At 37.3% G+C, this 12,887-nt stretch overlaps 2 protein-coding genes across 8 annotated transcripts in view; one reads left to right on the top strand and one right to left on the bottom strand.

Moving 5' to 3' along the window:
- Positions 1-12,887, top strand: part of LOC134672425 (2-hydroxyacyl-CoA lyase 1) — a 226,440-nt gene that overhangs the window by 145,853 nt on the left and 67,700 nt on the right. The window lies entirely within an intron of this gene.
- LOC134672428 (sialin-like) overlaps positions 1-12,887 on the bottom strand; it is a 35,029-nt gene that overhangs the window by 11,685 nt on the left and 10,457 nt on the right. The window lies entirely within an intron of this gene.

The following is a 12,887-nucleotide window of genomic DNA, read 5'->3' as shown; positions in this document are numbered from 1 at the left end:
CTATGTCATAAAAGTTGTCATGGGTGTCGTTTTATAGGTTTTAGGGGGCGCAGATGCAGAAAATGATGACCATTTTGGATTCCAAAATGGTGGCCATGCACTATGTCATAAAAGTCGTCATGGGTGTCGTTTTATAGGTTTTAGGGGGCGCAGATTTCGAAAACGATGACCATTTTGGATTCCAAGATGGCGGTCATGCACTATGTCATAAAAGTCGTCATGGATGTCGATTTGTAGGTTTTAGGGGACGCAGATTTCGAAAATTATGGCCATTTTGGAATCCAAAATGGCGGCCACGCACTATGTCATAAAAGTTGTCATGGGTGTCGTTTTATAGGTTTTAGGGGGCCCTGATTTCGAAAATGATGACCATTTTGGAATTTAAAATGGCGGCCATGCAGTATGTCATTAAAGTCGTCATTTTCGAATTCTGCACTCCCTAAAACCTATAAAACGATATCCATGACGACTTTTATGACAAAGTGCACGGCACACATCTTGGATTCCAAACTGGTCATCATTTTCGAAATCGGCACTTCCTAAAACCTATAAAACGATATTCATGACGACTTTTATGACAAAATACGTAGCGGCCATCTTGGATTATAAAATGATCATCGTTTTCGAATTCTGCACTCCCTAAAACCTATAAATCGACATCCGTGACGACGCAAGTTATCTTTATTTTCAGATCTAACAAATTGCTACAGAATACAAAGGAAAAAAAAAGAAGCGAGGAGGCAATGAAACAAGCAAAAATACAGATGATTCCTCGACGCAATTGGATGCTTCTTAAATTGTGTCCAGATTTTTTTGTCATAAAAGTTTTTATTTTTCACGTATTACTCTCACAAGTTCCGTGACATTTCGACCTTGTAATTTTTTAAGTAAATGTTTTTGTTTATCTGTGAGGATCTCACTAGAATAATATAATCAAGGTATGTTTATATTTGATGATTGAAATAGTAACGCAAAAAAAATTTATATTTGTGTCTTATATTCCTGCCGAAGACTTTTATTTTTCCTTTTCCTTCTACACAAGTTTGGTCAAGTAATAAGAATTTAGGGCTCTCAATTTTATTTTGACTTCTACAACAGTAAAACTACGAGGCCATGTTTGGTATCGTTTTCGTATAAATTCGCAGTACCAAATTTAGTTATGGTATCACATTGACACCATTCCAAAGTAAAAACATATAAACTTACTTTCTTTTAAACTCCTCTTCACGCTTAAACTACTGAACAGTTTTAATTTAAATTTAGTACACATATATTTTGAGTCCCGAGACAGGACATAATAAGTTATCTCATAGGTGTGAAATGAGGTGTAGGGGGGAATTCAGAATTGACTTCTTGAATTTAATACTGTTTAAGTTTAGGTTTGAAGTCATGTTTTTTTTATCATTTTTAACTAAATCAAAGATGTAGACCATCCCAAATTTAATATAAATCGGTTCAGCGGTTATTGATTTCCCGTACAAATTTCCACGCCACTTTTCACACCTTCAAAAGATGATTTTGGTTATAAGATCTATCCTATGTCCTGTTCCGGGACGCAAACTATTTCTATACCAAATTTCAACGAAATCGGTTCAGCGGTTAAGCGTCAAGAGGAGTTTAAAAAAAACCGACCAAGTGCGAGTCGGACTCGCGTATTAAGGGTTCCGTACATTAAGTCCGACTCGCGCTTGACTGCACATTTCTAATAGGTTTTCCTGTCATCTATAGGTAAAGAACTATTTTGTGTATTCAGACAGACAGACATACAGACGCACGAGTGATCCTATAAGGATTCCGTTTTTTGCTTTTGAGGTACGGAACCCTAAAAAGATTTTTTAATTTTGGGAATGGTTTCAATGTGATACCTTAAATGGATTCAGCAACCCAGATTTATACGAAAACGATACCATACACGGCCTAGCACCTTCACTGATGTAGATATATCAAGATAAAATTGAGAGCCCTAAATAAACTTTCAAGAGCGGATATCTCAAAAACTATTCAACATATCGAAAAAATTGACTGAATAAACTTGTAACAAATTAAATTAACTTTCATTTTGTATAAGTGGCCATGTCGCTAAGATGCATAGTTTCCGAGATATAATCGAAAAACCGGAAAATGGGACATTCAAAGCCCCCTCTCTTCCCCCCGCTCAAGGGCTACGGCCGGGGACTTTTGATATGTTCACCTCCTAACTTGTCCAAACCAAGTTACAGAGTCAAAAATTGTGTTCCGAGCATTTCCCTCTACAACTTTTTTGAGCATTCGTTGGCTGACCTAAGTAGCTTATTGCATTTCTTTAAAAACTTTTCTGTAAAAGGTTGACGGGTGTTGGGTGTTTATATGGTTTTGGTCGATTTTTATCATTCGCATCGCCCATGATGACTTACTAGAATTACGAGCACACGAGACACTAATAGTAGTTTGACAAACCTTGGTTTTCAAGAGGTATTTTATATTGACATTTGCTGTCACAAATTTGCTGTCAGATTTAGTCGCAAACCGCACGCAAAGTGCACACAAATGTGTCGACACCTTGTTACGGAAAAGTGTAGACACGGCGACGACACTTTGTTTCGAAACAATTCTAGACACATTGTGTGGACTCTGTTACGACACATCTGACATTTAGTTACCACTTTGATGATTCTGCGACTGGAATGGTTATATGGGAAACTGGTGTACTGCCATCTCGCCGAAATATTTTTCGCCTAATTTCACTTCCCAACCAACTTATTGCAGTACTTTTAGTTGGCAAACCAATGCTTAGCATATTATTATTTAGCATAATTTTTATTTGACCACAATTTTATTTAGCAGATGTTCATTTTACCACGATTTATTTAGAAAAATAGTCACTAAGCAAATGTTTTATTATACCTAACTATTTATTGTTACATAACGTTTGCCAAAATTGAAACTTCGCATACTTTTTATTTGATCACAATTTTATTTAGTAGATGTTCATTTTACCAAAATTAATTATGACAAATAGTCACTGAGCAAATGTTTCAACTTAGCTAACTCTTAATTGTCAAAAAACGTTTGCTTTATTTATACTTACTTTTCATAATATATTTTGATGGCTATTTGACCTGTTGGTGGCTTTTTTTTTAACAAACGTATCTACATATTTCCATTTGATGACTGTACCAACATGTTTTAGGTTAGATGACTGCAATCCCCAAGAAAACGAACTGTTGCCAGAAAAGTGGGTTAGGTTAGGTTAGAACTGCGACCCCACGAAATCAAACTGTTGCCTCAAAGGTGGGTTAGGTTAGAACTGCGACCCCCGAGAAAACGAACTGTTGCCAGAAAAGTGGGTTAGGTTACGTTAGAACTGCGATCCCACGAAAACAAACTGTTGCCAGAAAAGTGGGTTAGGTTAGGTTAGAACTGCGACCCCACGAAAACAAACTGTTACCTGAAAGGTGGGTTAGGTTAGGTTAGAACTGCGACCCCCGAGAAAACGAACTGTTGCCAGAAAAGTGGGTTAGGTTAGGTTAGAACTGCGACCCCACGAAAACAAACTGTTGCCTGAAAGGTGGGTTAGGTTAGAACTGCGACCCCCAAGAAAACGAACTGTTGCCAGAAAAGTGGGTTAGGTTAGGTTAGAACTGCAACCCCGAAGAAAACGAACTGTTGCCAGAAAAGTGGCTTAGGTTAGGTTAGAACTGCGTCCCCACGAAAACAAACTGTTGCCTGAAAGGTGGGTTAGGTTAGATTAGAACTGCGACCCCCAAGAAAACGAACTGTTGGCAGAAAAGTGGGTTAGGTTAGGTTAGAACTGCGACCCTACGAAAACAAACTGTTGCCTGAAAGGTGGGTTAGGTTAGGTTAGAACTGCCACCCCCAAGAAAACGAACTGTTGCCAGAAAAGTGGGTTAGGTTAGATTAGAACTGCAACCCCCAAGAAAACGAACTGTTGCCAGAAAAGTGGGTTAGGTTAGGTTAGAACAGCAACCCCCAAGAAAACGAGCTGTTGCCAGAAAAGTGGGCTAGGTTAGGTCAGAACTGCGACCCCACGAAAACAAACTGTTGCCTGAAAGGTGGGTTAGGTTAGGTTAGAACTGCGACCCCCAAGAAAACGAACTGTTGCCAGAAAAGTGGGTTAGGTTAGGTAAGAATTGCGACCCCACGAAAACAAACTGTTGCCAGAAATGTAGTAAACAAAATTACTACCTCCATCATTGAACTGCACATCTCGAAAAAACTACCTACGTAACGAAATAAAATGCTACTGTAATTTGTACCATGAGTAGTTGAGTACTATATTATTAGGGTATTTAGTAGTATGCATCACAATATTAGGCGAAAAATAATTTATGCCTATCAATACATTCGACATAACAATAAAAGACATTTTGAAACATGACCAACTAAATATTTTGCCATACAGTAATATTGTAAATAATCATTTGCGACATGTTATATATGCGAAACATTGGTTTGCCATCTGATAGTTTTGCCAAATGATACTATGGGAAAAATAGTTTGGGAAGTGATAATTTGCCATACAATTTTCGGCCACATATTAGTAAACCAGTTAAACTGTATGTTATGGATTTAAAGTTATCGGAGATGAGATAGGTATGTAACTGCCTTGATGAAGGTTTGAAGTCTTAAAGTAAATAATTACTCAATTCAAAATTAGTACCTATTATTATAATTTATTTTACCCGAGCGAAGCCGGGTTTTCATCTAGTGTGATATAAATATAAGTCATATAAATCTTGGTAAGTGCTTTTCCTAAGATTAAATCTAAATTGAACTTTAATGTGCTGTGTCCACACACATGTATCCATGAATAATTATTATTATTTTATGTAGCTACTTAATATGTATAAACTCTTTCTATCACCCAAAAAAAAAGTGAAATTATTCCTTGCACCATTTCACTATCCCGGGTTAGGCCGGGTTGAGCGGTTAAACCTGGAGTTAAGTTACCATGGTTACCAGTACAGTTTGACACTGTTAGGCTCAGTTGCACCATTCCACTAACCTGGGGTTAACCGGTTAAATCTGGAGTTACCATGATTACCAGTACAATTTGACATTGGGTTAACAGTTTGACCGCTTAGCCCCGGGATATTGAGATGGTGCAAGTGGGCCTTCACGACAGAATAAATAATAGTACTAGATGCAGAAGACTCACTCTCTAACAAAACGTGTCTGTTACGATCAGCACAGATATGGCCGCTAGGTGGCGACAGCGCCACGCACGGCTTATGGCTTTCCCCAAAATTAGGGCGGAACGGATGTACTTTTAGCTACCTGTAGCAAAGCGACGAAATCACGGAGTGAGCCACGCCTGCCTTCACGGTTTAAATGCTTAACCCCGGGTTAGTGGGATGGTGCAAGTGGCTCTAATCCTCCCTTCCAGTTCCAGTTATACTTTTAAAATCTGTATTTATATACCCATACAATATTCATTTTTTGCAGATAGTTTCAAGTATTTTGAAGTAGCAAAGCGACGAAATCACGGAGTGAGCCACGCCTGCCTTCACGGTTTAAATGCTTAACCCCGGGTTAGTGGGATGGTGCAAGTGGCTCTAATCCTCCCTTCCAGTTCCAGTTATACTTTTAAAATCTGTATTTATATACCCATACAATATTCATTTTTTGCAGATAGTTTCAAGTATTTTGAATGCTGTAGCCAAAAGACTGCCAGACAAATGTGGATTAATAAGGTTGTGGAGATAAAAAAAAATACATCCACACTACAGCATCCGAAATCTCAAAATCATTTGCTTCTATATCGAAGAGCTCTCTGGATTTTTTTGATGACTTTCTGGTATGTATAATGATAATTATATGCACAAAGTTTTGTTTCTTATGGACATGTATTTATTACATTAGGTATTTTATTTTTATTTAAGGTCACTTATCTTGACATAAATGCTGAAGGAATTAATTATGTCACTTTAAAAGGAGACGAAGAGCAGGACGGTATTATAAAACAAAGTTAAACATCACGGCCCGAAGACCACCCAAATGATGAAAATGTATTAACTAGGTTCAGTTCTTTTCAAATTTGTATTAAGGGGAGAAAATCCAAAATTAAAATTCAGATAAAAACTTTAATGTTTTAAGAAATTGTAAGTCATTTCAAGTTTTAGACATTTTGAAACAAAAAAATGTTTTGAGAAGAATGTGTTTGACAGATGGTAAAGCTGCGGTTTCTTCTGGGATGTGGGGATGCATAGCGAGGAATGTGTTTGTAAGAACCAATACAAATTGTCCTCCAGGACTGCGCTGAGTGAGGATAGGTAATTGAAGTAATTCTAATATTCACTCTAAAGAAACAAATCTACCTCTCTACGCATCCTTGCACATCTCTGATGGAATCATGGTCCTTGCTAATCTTTGGTGGAATACCTCATAGCCTTACTATACTTGGTTTTGTGAAAGGCTAACTTTATATGATATACTTAGTTTAATTCGTTTATTTATATGTATTTAATTGCAAAAGACTGATTGTTGTAGTAAATTGTACTATTTTTATATACGATATATTTTTTGTAAATTCAAGTAAAAATAAATAAAAATAACGTCAGCATGTCTTTTTATAAATCGTCAGGTGAATTGAGATGAAATTGTAGGTACTCACAACTTCCATACTGACATTTTAGTGCCATGATGGGTGCATGAAATTTGGGTTCCCTCCTTTGAGATGGAAAAGTGGGTTAGTCCGTTAGGGGCTATTCATAAATTTCGTCATTTCAAATAAGGGGGAGGGGGTCTGGACATCGGATGATGCTAGCATGACGTAGGAGGAAACGGGGTCATTCGAAGCATGATTTTTGGATGATGTTAGGGGGAGGGGGGGTCAAAAATTCAAAAATGGTCAAATACGATGACGTAATTTATGGACAGCCCCTTAGGTGAGAGGTACAGAACCGAAATGCAACAAGTAAGCAGGTTAGGTTAGAACTGCTGCCTTTACAGAACAGAACTACGTACGACCAGAAAAGTGGGTTAGGTTAGGTTTGAACTGCAATCCTTGAAGAACTGAACTGCTACCATAAAAATGGTTTAGGTTAGGTTAGAACTACGATCCTTACAGAACCGAACTGCTACCAGAAAAGGGGGTTAGGTTAGGTTGGAACTGCGATCCTTATAGAACCAAACTACTGTGGGTTAGGTTAGGTCAGGTTATTTAACCCAACCCACTTTGGGTTGGTTGGATGGGTGCATGAAATTATGAAATTTGGGTTCCGTCCTTTGAGATTGAAAAGTGGGTTAGGCCGTTAGGGGCTATTCATAAATTACGTCATTTCAAATTAGGGGGGGGGGGTCGGGACATCGGATGATGGTAGCATGACGTAGGAGGAAACGGGGTCATTCGAAGAATTTTCGAATTTTTGGATGATTTTAGGGGGGGGGGGGGTCAAAAATTGACAAAAAACGATTACGTTAAGTCCGGTTAGGTTAGGTCCGGTTATTTCAATATCAGTTACTATAATCACTATAGAGGTTACTATAGTCACTATAGAAATGCAAAAAAAATCATTTTCGAACTAAACCTGCAATAAACCGGGCTCTTGTAAATGTTGGCAATGATTGTTCGGGCAAACATTATTAAGGTCAACTAATTACCCTCCTTTGCGTCGCGCAGTCGGGTAAAAAGGGGAAAGATCGAGGTTTTAATAAACGCATAAGTATAAAGTTTTCGGAGATGGGATAGCTAACCGCCGCCTTGATAAACGTTTAGTCTAAAATGAAATAATTATTTAATCCAAAATGAGTATTATCTTTTATTATACCCGAGCGAAGCCGGGTTCTCATCTAGTACTTAAATAAAGAGACGAATGCTAATAAATCAACGACAAACATCGGGAATAATCCCTTTCCATTTCCAAGTAGATAAAATAAAACGAATCGTCAATAAAATCAGTATCAAACATATTGTCACTTTATTTCCTATTTACTATTCCTATTACAGATACATTAACAAAAACTGATAAGGTCAGTGCATGGAAAAGTATGCATGCCCTGGCACAATCGTTGGCGTTGGTGCTTAACAATAAAGAGTAAAGTTTAAAATCTCTCAGAAAACGAGTCTACAAGTAACTGCTGTTGTGCTGTTACAGGACTCAAGACGTATGTAAGTTTTTGTTACAAGTGTACCAATCTACACTTGTAATTTACAATATTTTTATAAAACGCTTGTTCGATTATGAGTTTAAAACTATAAAACTCCCGTATTTTCGTCTATGGTTGAGCTACAGGCACTTGTACCTGTAACCTGTAAAATTGTAACACAGTACTTTTATAAAACTCAAATTGTAAAAAACGGAGCAAGTGTTGCCAGTAAACGCCTGTAAACTTGTAACTTGTCTTTATAAATAATCGTGAGCCGCTCTGACGGTAGACCTAAATGAAATTATGCTCAATCGAAAGAGCTTGAAAAAATATCACTTTTGAATCGAGAACATGTATCCGCAAAATTCGTATTGTCGAGTATTTTGCATTTAAAAGTGAAAAAATTTCGACAAAGAATGCAAATGTTCAATTTGTTGATTGTCATTTGACAGCGTTTGTTGCGTTTAGAAACTGCAAACATGCTTACAAGTTAGGTTGGTCGTTTTTTTTTTAAATAAAAAGCAAGACGAATATTACTGTTTATTTGATGACTCCGGTATGTATAATGGTTATTATTTGCATTAAGTTTCGTTTCATATGGATATGTATACCGGTATAATTATTACATTTTTTTTTTTAAGCCAGAACGTGCGATAGTCTGTTACGGCTTTTAAGACGATTGCAACACTGCCTAGACGTCAAACCATTCGGCTTTGGGGTGTTTTGAATTACTAATTTATTCGAAAATACGTGATAAAAACCTGTTAAATAGTGTATTGTGTGTGTTAACAATAAAAAATAGTCACCGAACATAGTGCAAAGTGCAAACGCCATCGTAACGTAACGAGATTTGAACTTCAAAGCGTTCCATGGGAGTATTGTGTTTAGTATTCAAAAATTCGACATATGCCGCCGTGGCCCGGTGGCAGAATGGCACAGGCACCTGCTGCGATAGCAGAGGACGCTGCTTTGATTCCAGCCTGGGGCACTGGAGGCCTTGGTCACTTTTTAGGGTTCCATACCCAAAGGGTAAAAACGGGACCCTATTAAATAATAAGACTCTGCTGTCCGTCTGTCTGTCACCAGGCTGTATCTCAAGATCTCATGAACCATGATAACTAGATTAACTAGACAGTTTAAATTTTCACAAATGATGTATTTCTGTTGCCGCTATAACAACAAATGCTAAAAACAAATTAAAGAAATATTTAAGCGGGGCCAATGCAATGCTAGGCTGGATATGACCAATGAAATGAGTAAATTTTTATTAATATGTTTTAATATGACATGTTGGTGGCAAACAAGCATACAAGGCTGTTAATGCCGATGGTAAGTGGGAGTTTAGACTAGACCTCTGCTTCTCCAAGGGACTCGCATTGCTGACCGGTTACAAATCTATTACACTCTTAAAACATTTAAGCGGGGCCACTGCAATGCTAGGCTGGATATGACCGATGAAATTAGTAAATTTTTATTAATATGTTTTAATATGACATGTTGGTGGCAAACAAGCATACAAGGCTGTTAATGCCGATGGTAAGTGGGAGTTTAGACTAGACCTCTGCTTCTCCAAGGGACTCACATTGCTGACCGAGTAAATTTTTATTAATATGTTTTAATATGACATGTTGGTGGCAAACAAGCATACAAGGCTGTTAATGCCGATGGTAAGTGGGAGTTTAGACTAGACCTCTGCTTCTCCAAGGGACTCACATTGCTGACCGGTTACAAATCTATTACACTCTTAAAATATTTAAGCGGGGCCAATGCAATGGTAGGCTGGATATGATTGATGAAATGAGTAAATTTTTATTAATATGTTTTTATATGACATGTTGGTGGCAAACAAGCATACAAGGCTGTTAATGCCGATGGTAAGTGGGAGTTTAGACAAGACCTCTGCTTCTCCAAGGGACTCACATTGCTGACCGAGTAAATTTTTATTAATATGTTTTAATATGACATGTTGGTGGCAAATAAGCATACAAGGCTGTTAATGCCGATGGTAAGTGGGAGTTTAGACTAGACCTCTGCTTCTCCAAGGGACTCACGTTGCTGACCGGTTACAAATCTATTACACTCTTAAAATATTTAAGCGGGGCCAATGCAATGCTAGGCTGGATATGACCCTATGAACCTATTAGCGAGTCCGACTCGCACTTGGCCGGTTTTTCTTAGTAGGTATATGACATTTATTTCAGATGTACTTCATTGTCCGTCTGTCTGTCTCATGAACCGTGATAGGCCTAGGCAGTTGAAATTTTCACAGATGATGTATTTCTGTTGCCGCTATAACAACAAATACTAAAAAGTATGGAACCCTTCGTGCGCGAGTCCGAACCGCACTTGGCCGGTTTTTCTTACAATAGTAGGTATATGACATTTAAGACTCCGTCACACAGGCGCGTTTGGCGTGCGGCGCGTGAGCGGGGCGCGCCACTTTTTCATATAAAACGCTCAGGCCCGGCTCTGAAAACGCGCTGGTGTGACGGAACCTCTATTTCAGTTTACTCCACTGTCCGTCTGTCTGTCTGTCACCAGGCTGTATCTCATGAACCGTGATAGCTAGACAGTTGAAATTTTCACACATAATGTATTTCTGTTGCCGCTATAACAAGAAATACTTACTAAAAAGTGTTCTGTTCTTGGTGGGTGAATCCGACTCGCACTTATCCAGTTTTTTTTTATTTTTTTTGTGAACGAATTGAATATTAACGGATAGGCATTCATATTAAAGAATGAAATCGCAGTCATAATTTCCATACTTTCACTTTAGTGCCATGAAGGGTAGGTACAAAAGGGTTCTCCCTCTTTTGAGATTGGAAAGTGGGCTAGGTTATAAATGCAGCCTTCACAGAACCGATCTGCGACCAGAAAAGTGGGTCAGGCTAGAACTGTGATCCTTAATTCCTTATAGAACCAACCTGCAACCAGAAGTGTGTTAGGTTAGGTTAGAACTGCGACCCTTACAGAACCGAACTGCTACCAGAAGAGCGGATTAGGTTTTTTTAATTACATAATTATTTGTTTTTAGATATATCGGAATAGTAAATTTTTAGAGTTATAATTGTATGTTACGGATTTAAAGTTTTCTGAGATGAGATAGGTTACTTAATTCAAAATGAGTATTACCTACTAGCTGTTGCCCGCGACTTCGTCCGCGTGGAATCTTCAACATTTTACATCTTTAGTACTTATAATTTTCATATCCAAGCAATGTTGAAATTAAGTACTTTTCTTTTTTAGCAAGTTGTATGAAGTTTTAAGTCAAGTGGATTTTGTGTTGGTTGCTGAAATTACTTTTCTTGTATTCTCATAATAGGTACCTATGCCTTTATACAAAGATTCAAGTTCCGCACTCACACAATATCGGATCTCGATACAAACTTTTAACCCCTTTCTCACCACCTTGGGGGATTATTTTCAAAAATGCTTGAATTAGTTTTCATGTTTTTTAATTTAATACCTTTTATTTGCAAAAAGTTCAAGTTCCTAGCTTAAAATTAAATTTACACCCCAAGACGAACGTTAGGGGATGAATTTTACAAAACGCTGAATTTACTTTTCCTGTTTTCTAATAATATCCCTAAATACAAAGATTCAAGTTCCCCACTCGAAAAAAAATTGATACCCATACAAACTTTCAACCCCTTTTACACCACCTTAGGGGATGAATTTTCAAAAACGCTGAAATTAGTTTTCTTGTATTTTAATAATATATCCTTTAACGAAGTTTCAAATTCCTATCTCAAAAGAAATCTTTAACCCCATACAAACTTTCATCCCCTTTTTAACCCTGTTAGGGGATGAATTTTACAAAACGCTGAAATTACTTTTATTGCCTTCTAATAATATCCCCAAATACAAAGATTCAAGTCCAGCGCTCGAAAAATTTTTTGATATCCATACAAACTTTCAACCCCTTTTTCACCACCTTGGGGGATGAATTTTCTAAAACGCTGAAATTAGGTTTCTTGTATTTGAATTTGATACTTTTTTACAAAGTTTCAAGTTCCTAGCTTAAAATAAAATTTGCACCCGAAGACGAACTTTCATCCCCTTTTTAACCCCCTTAGGGGTTGAATTTCCAAAAACGTTGCAATCACTTTTTTTTGTAATCGGCTATTATGCCTTTCTAAGAAGTTTCAAAGCATTTGTAATAGATTAAAATTTTCAACCCCTTTTTAATCCTGTTAGGGGATGAATTTTACAAAACGCTGAATTTACTTTTCCTGTCTTCTAATAATGTCCCTAAATACAAAAATTCAAGTTCTCCACTCGAAAAAAATTTTGATAACCATACAAACTTTCAACCCCTTTTTCACCACCTTAGGGGATGAATTTTCAAAAACGCTGAAATTAGTTTTCTTGTATTTTAATAATATATCTTTTTACGAAGTTTCAAATTCCTAGCTTAAAAGAAAACTTTAACCCCATACAAACTTTCATCCCCTTTTTAACCCCCTTAGGGGTTGAATTTCTCAAAATCGCTTCTTATCTCTTGTACACTTTATAAATGCAATCTGGTGTGCAAATTTCAACTTCCTGGCTTTTGTAGTTTCGGCTCTGCGTTGATGAATCAGTCAGTCAGGACACTTGCATTTATATATAATAGATTATTATTATTTATTTTACCCGAGCGTGGCCGGGTTTTCATCTAGTAACTTTATAAAACTGGGCCCAGATATAAAGTGACCATAGGAAGTCCTGGGTCTTATGACGTAGTGGTTCTATTCTCTTTGAACATGATGGTGTGAAAAATATTTCAATGGACAGTATGGACACCAACATACCTCCAA

The sequence above is a fragment of the Cydia fagiglandana genome, chromosome 17 (assembly GCF_963556715.1).
Source record: "Cydia fagiglandana chromosome 17, ilCydFagi1.1, whole genome shotgun sequence".
Taxonomy (NCBI): Eukaryota; Metazoa; Arthropoda; class Insecta; order Lepidoptera; family Tortricidae; genus Cydia; species Cydia fagiglandana.
The sequence above is the reverse complement of the archived record's forward strand: the minus strand, read 5'-3'. Positions and strand labels throughout refer to the sequence as shown.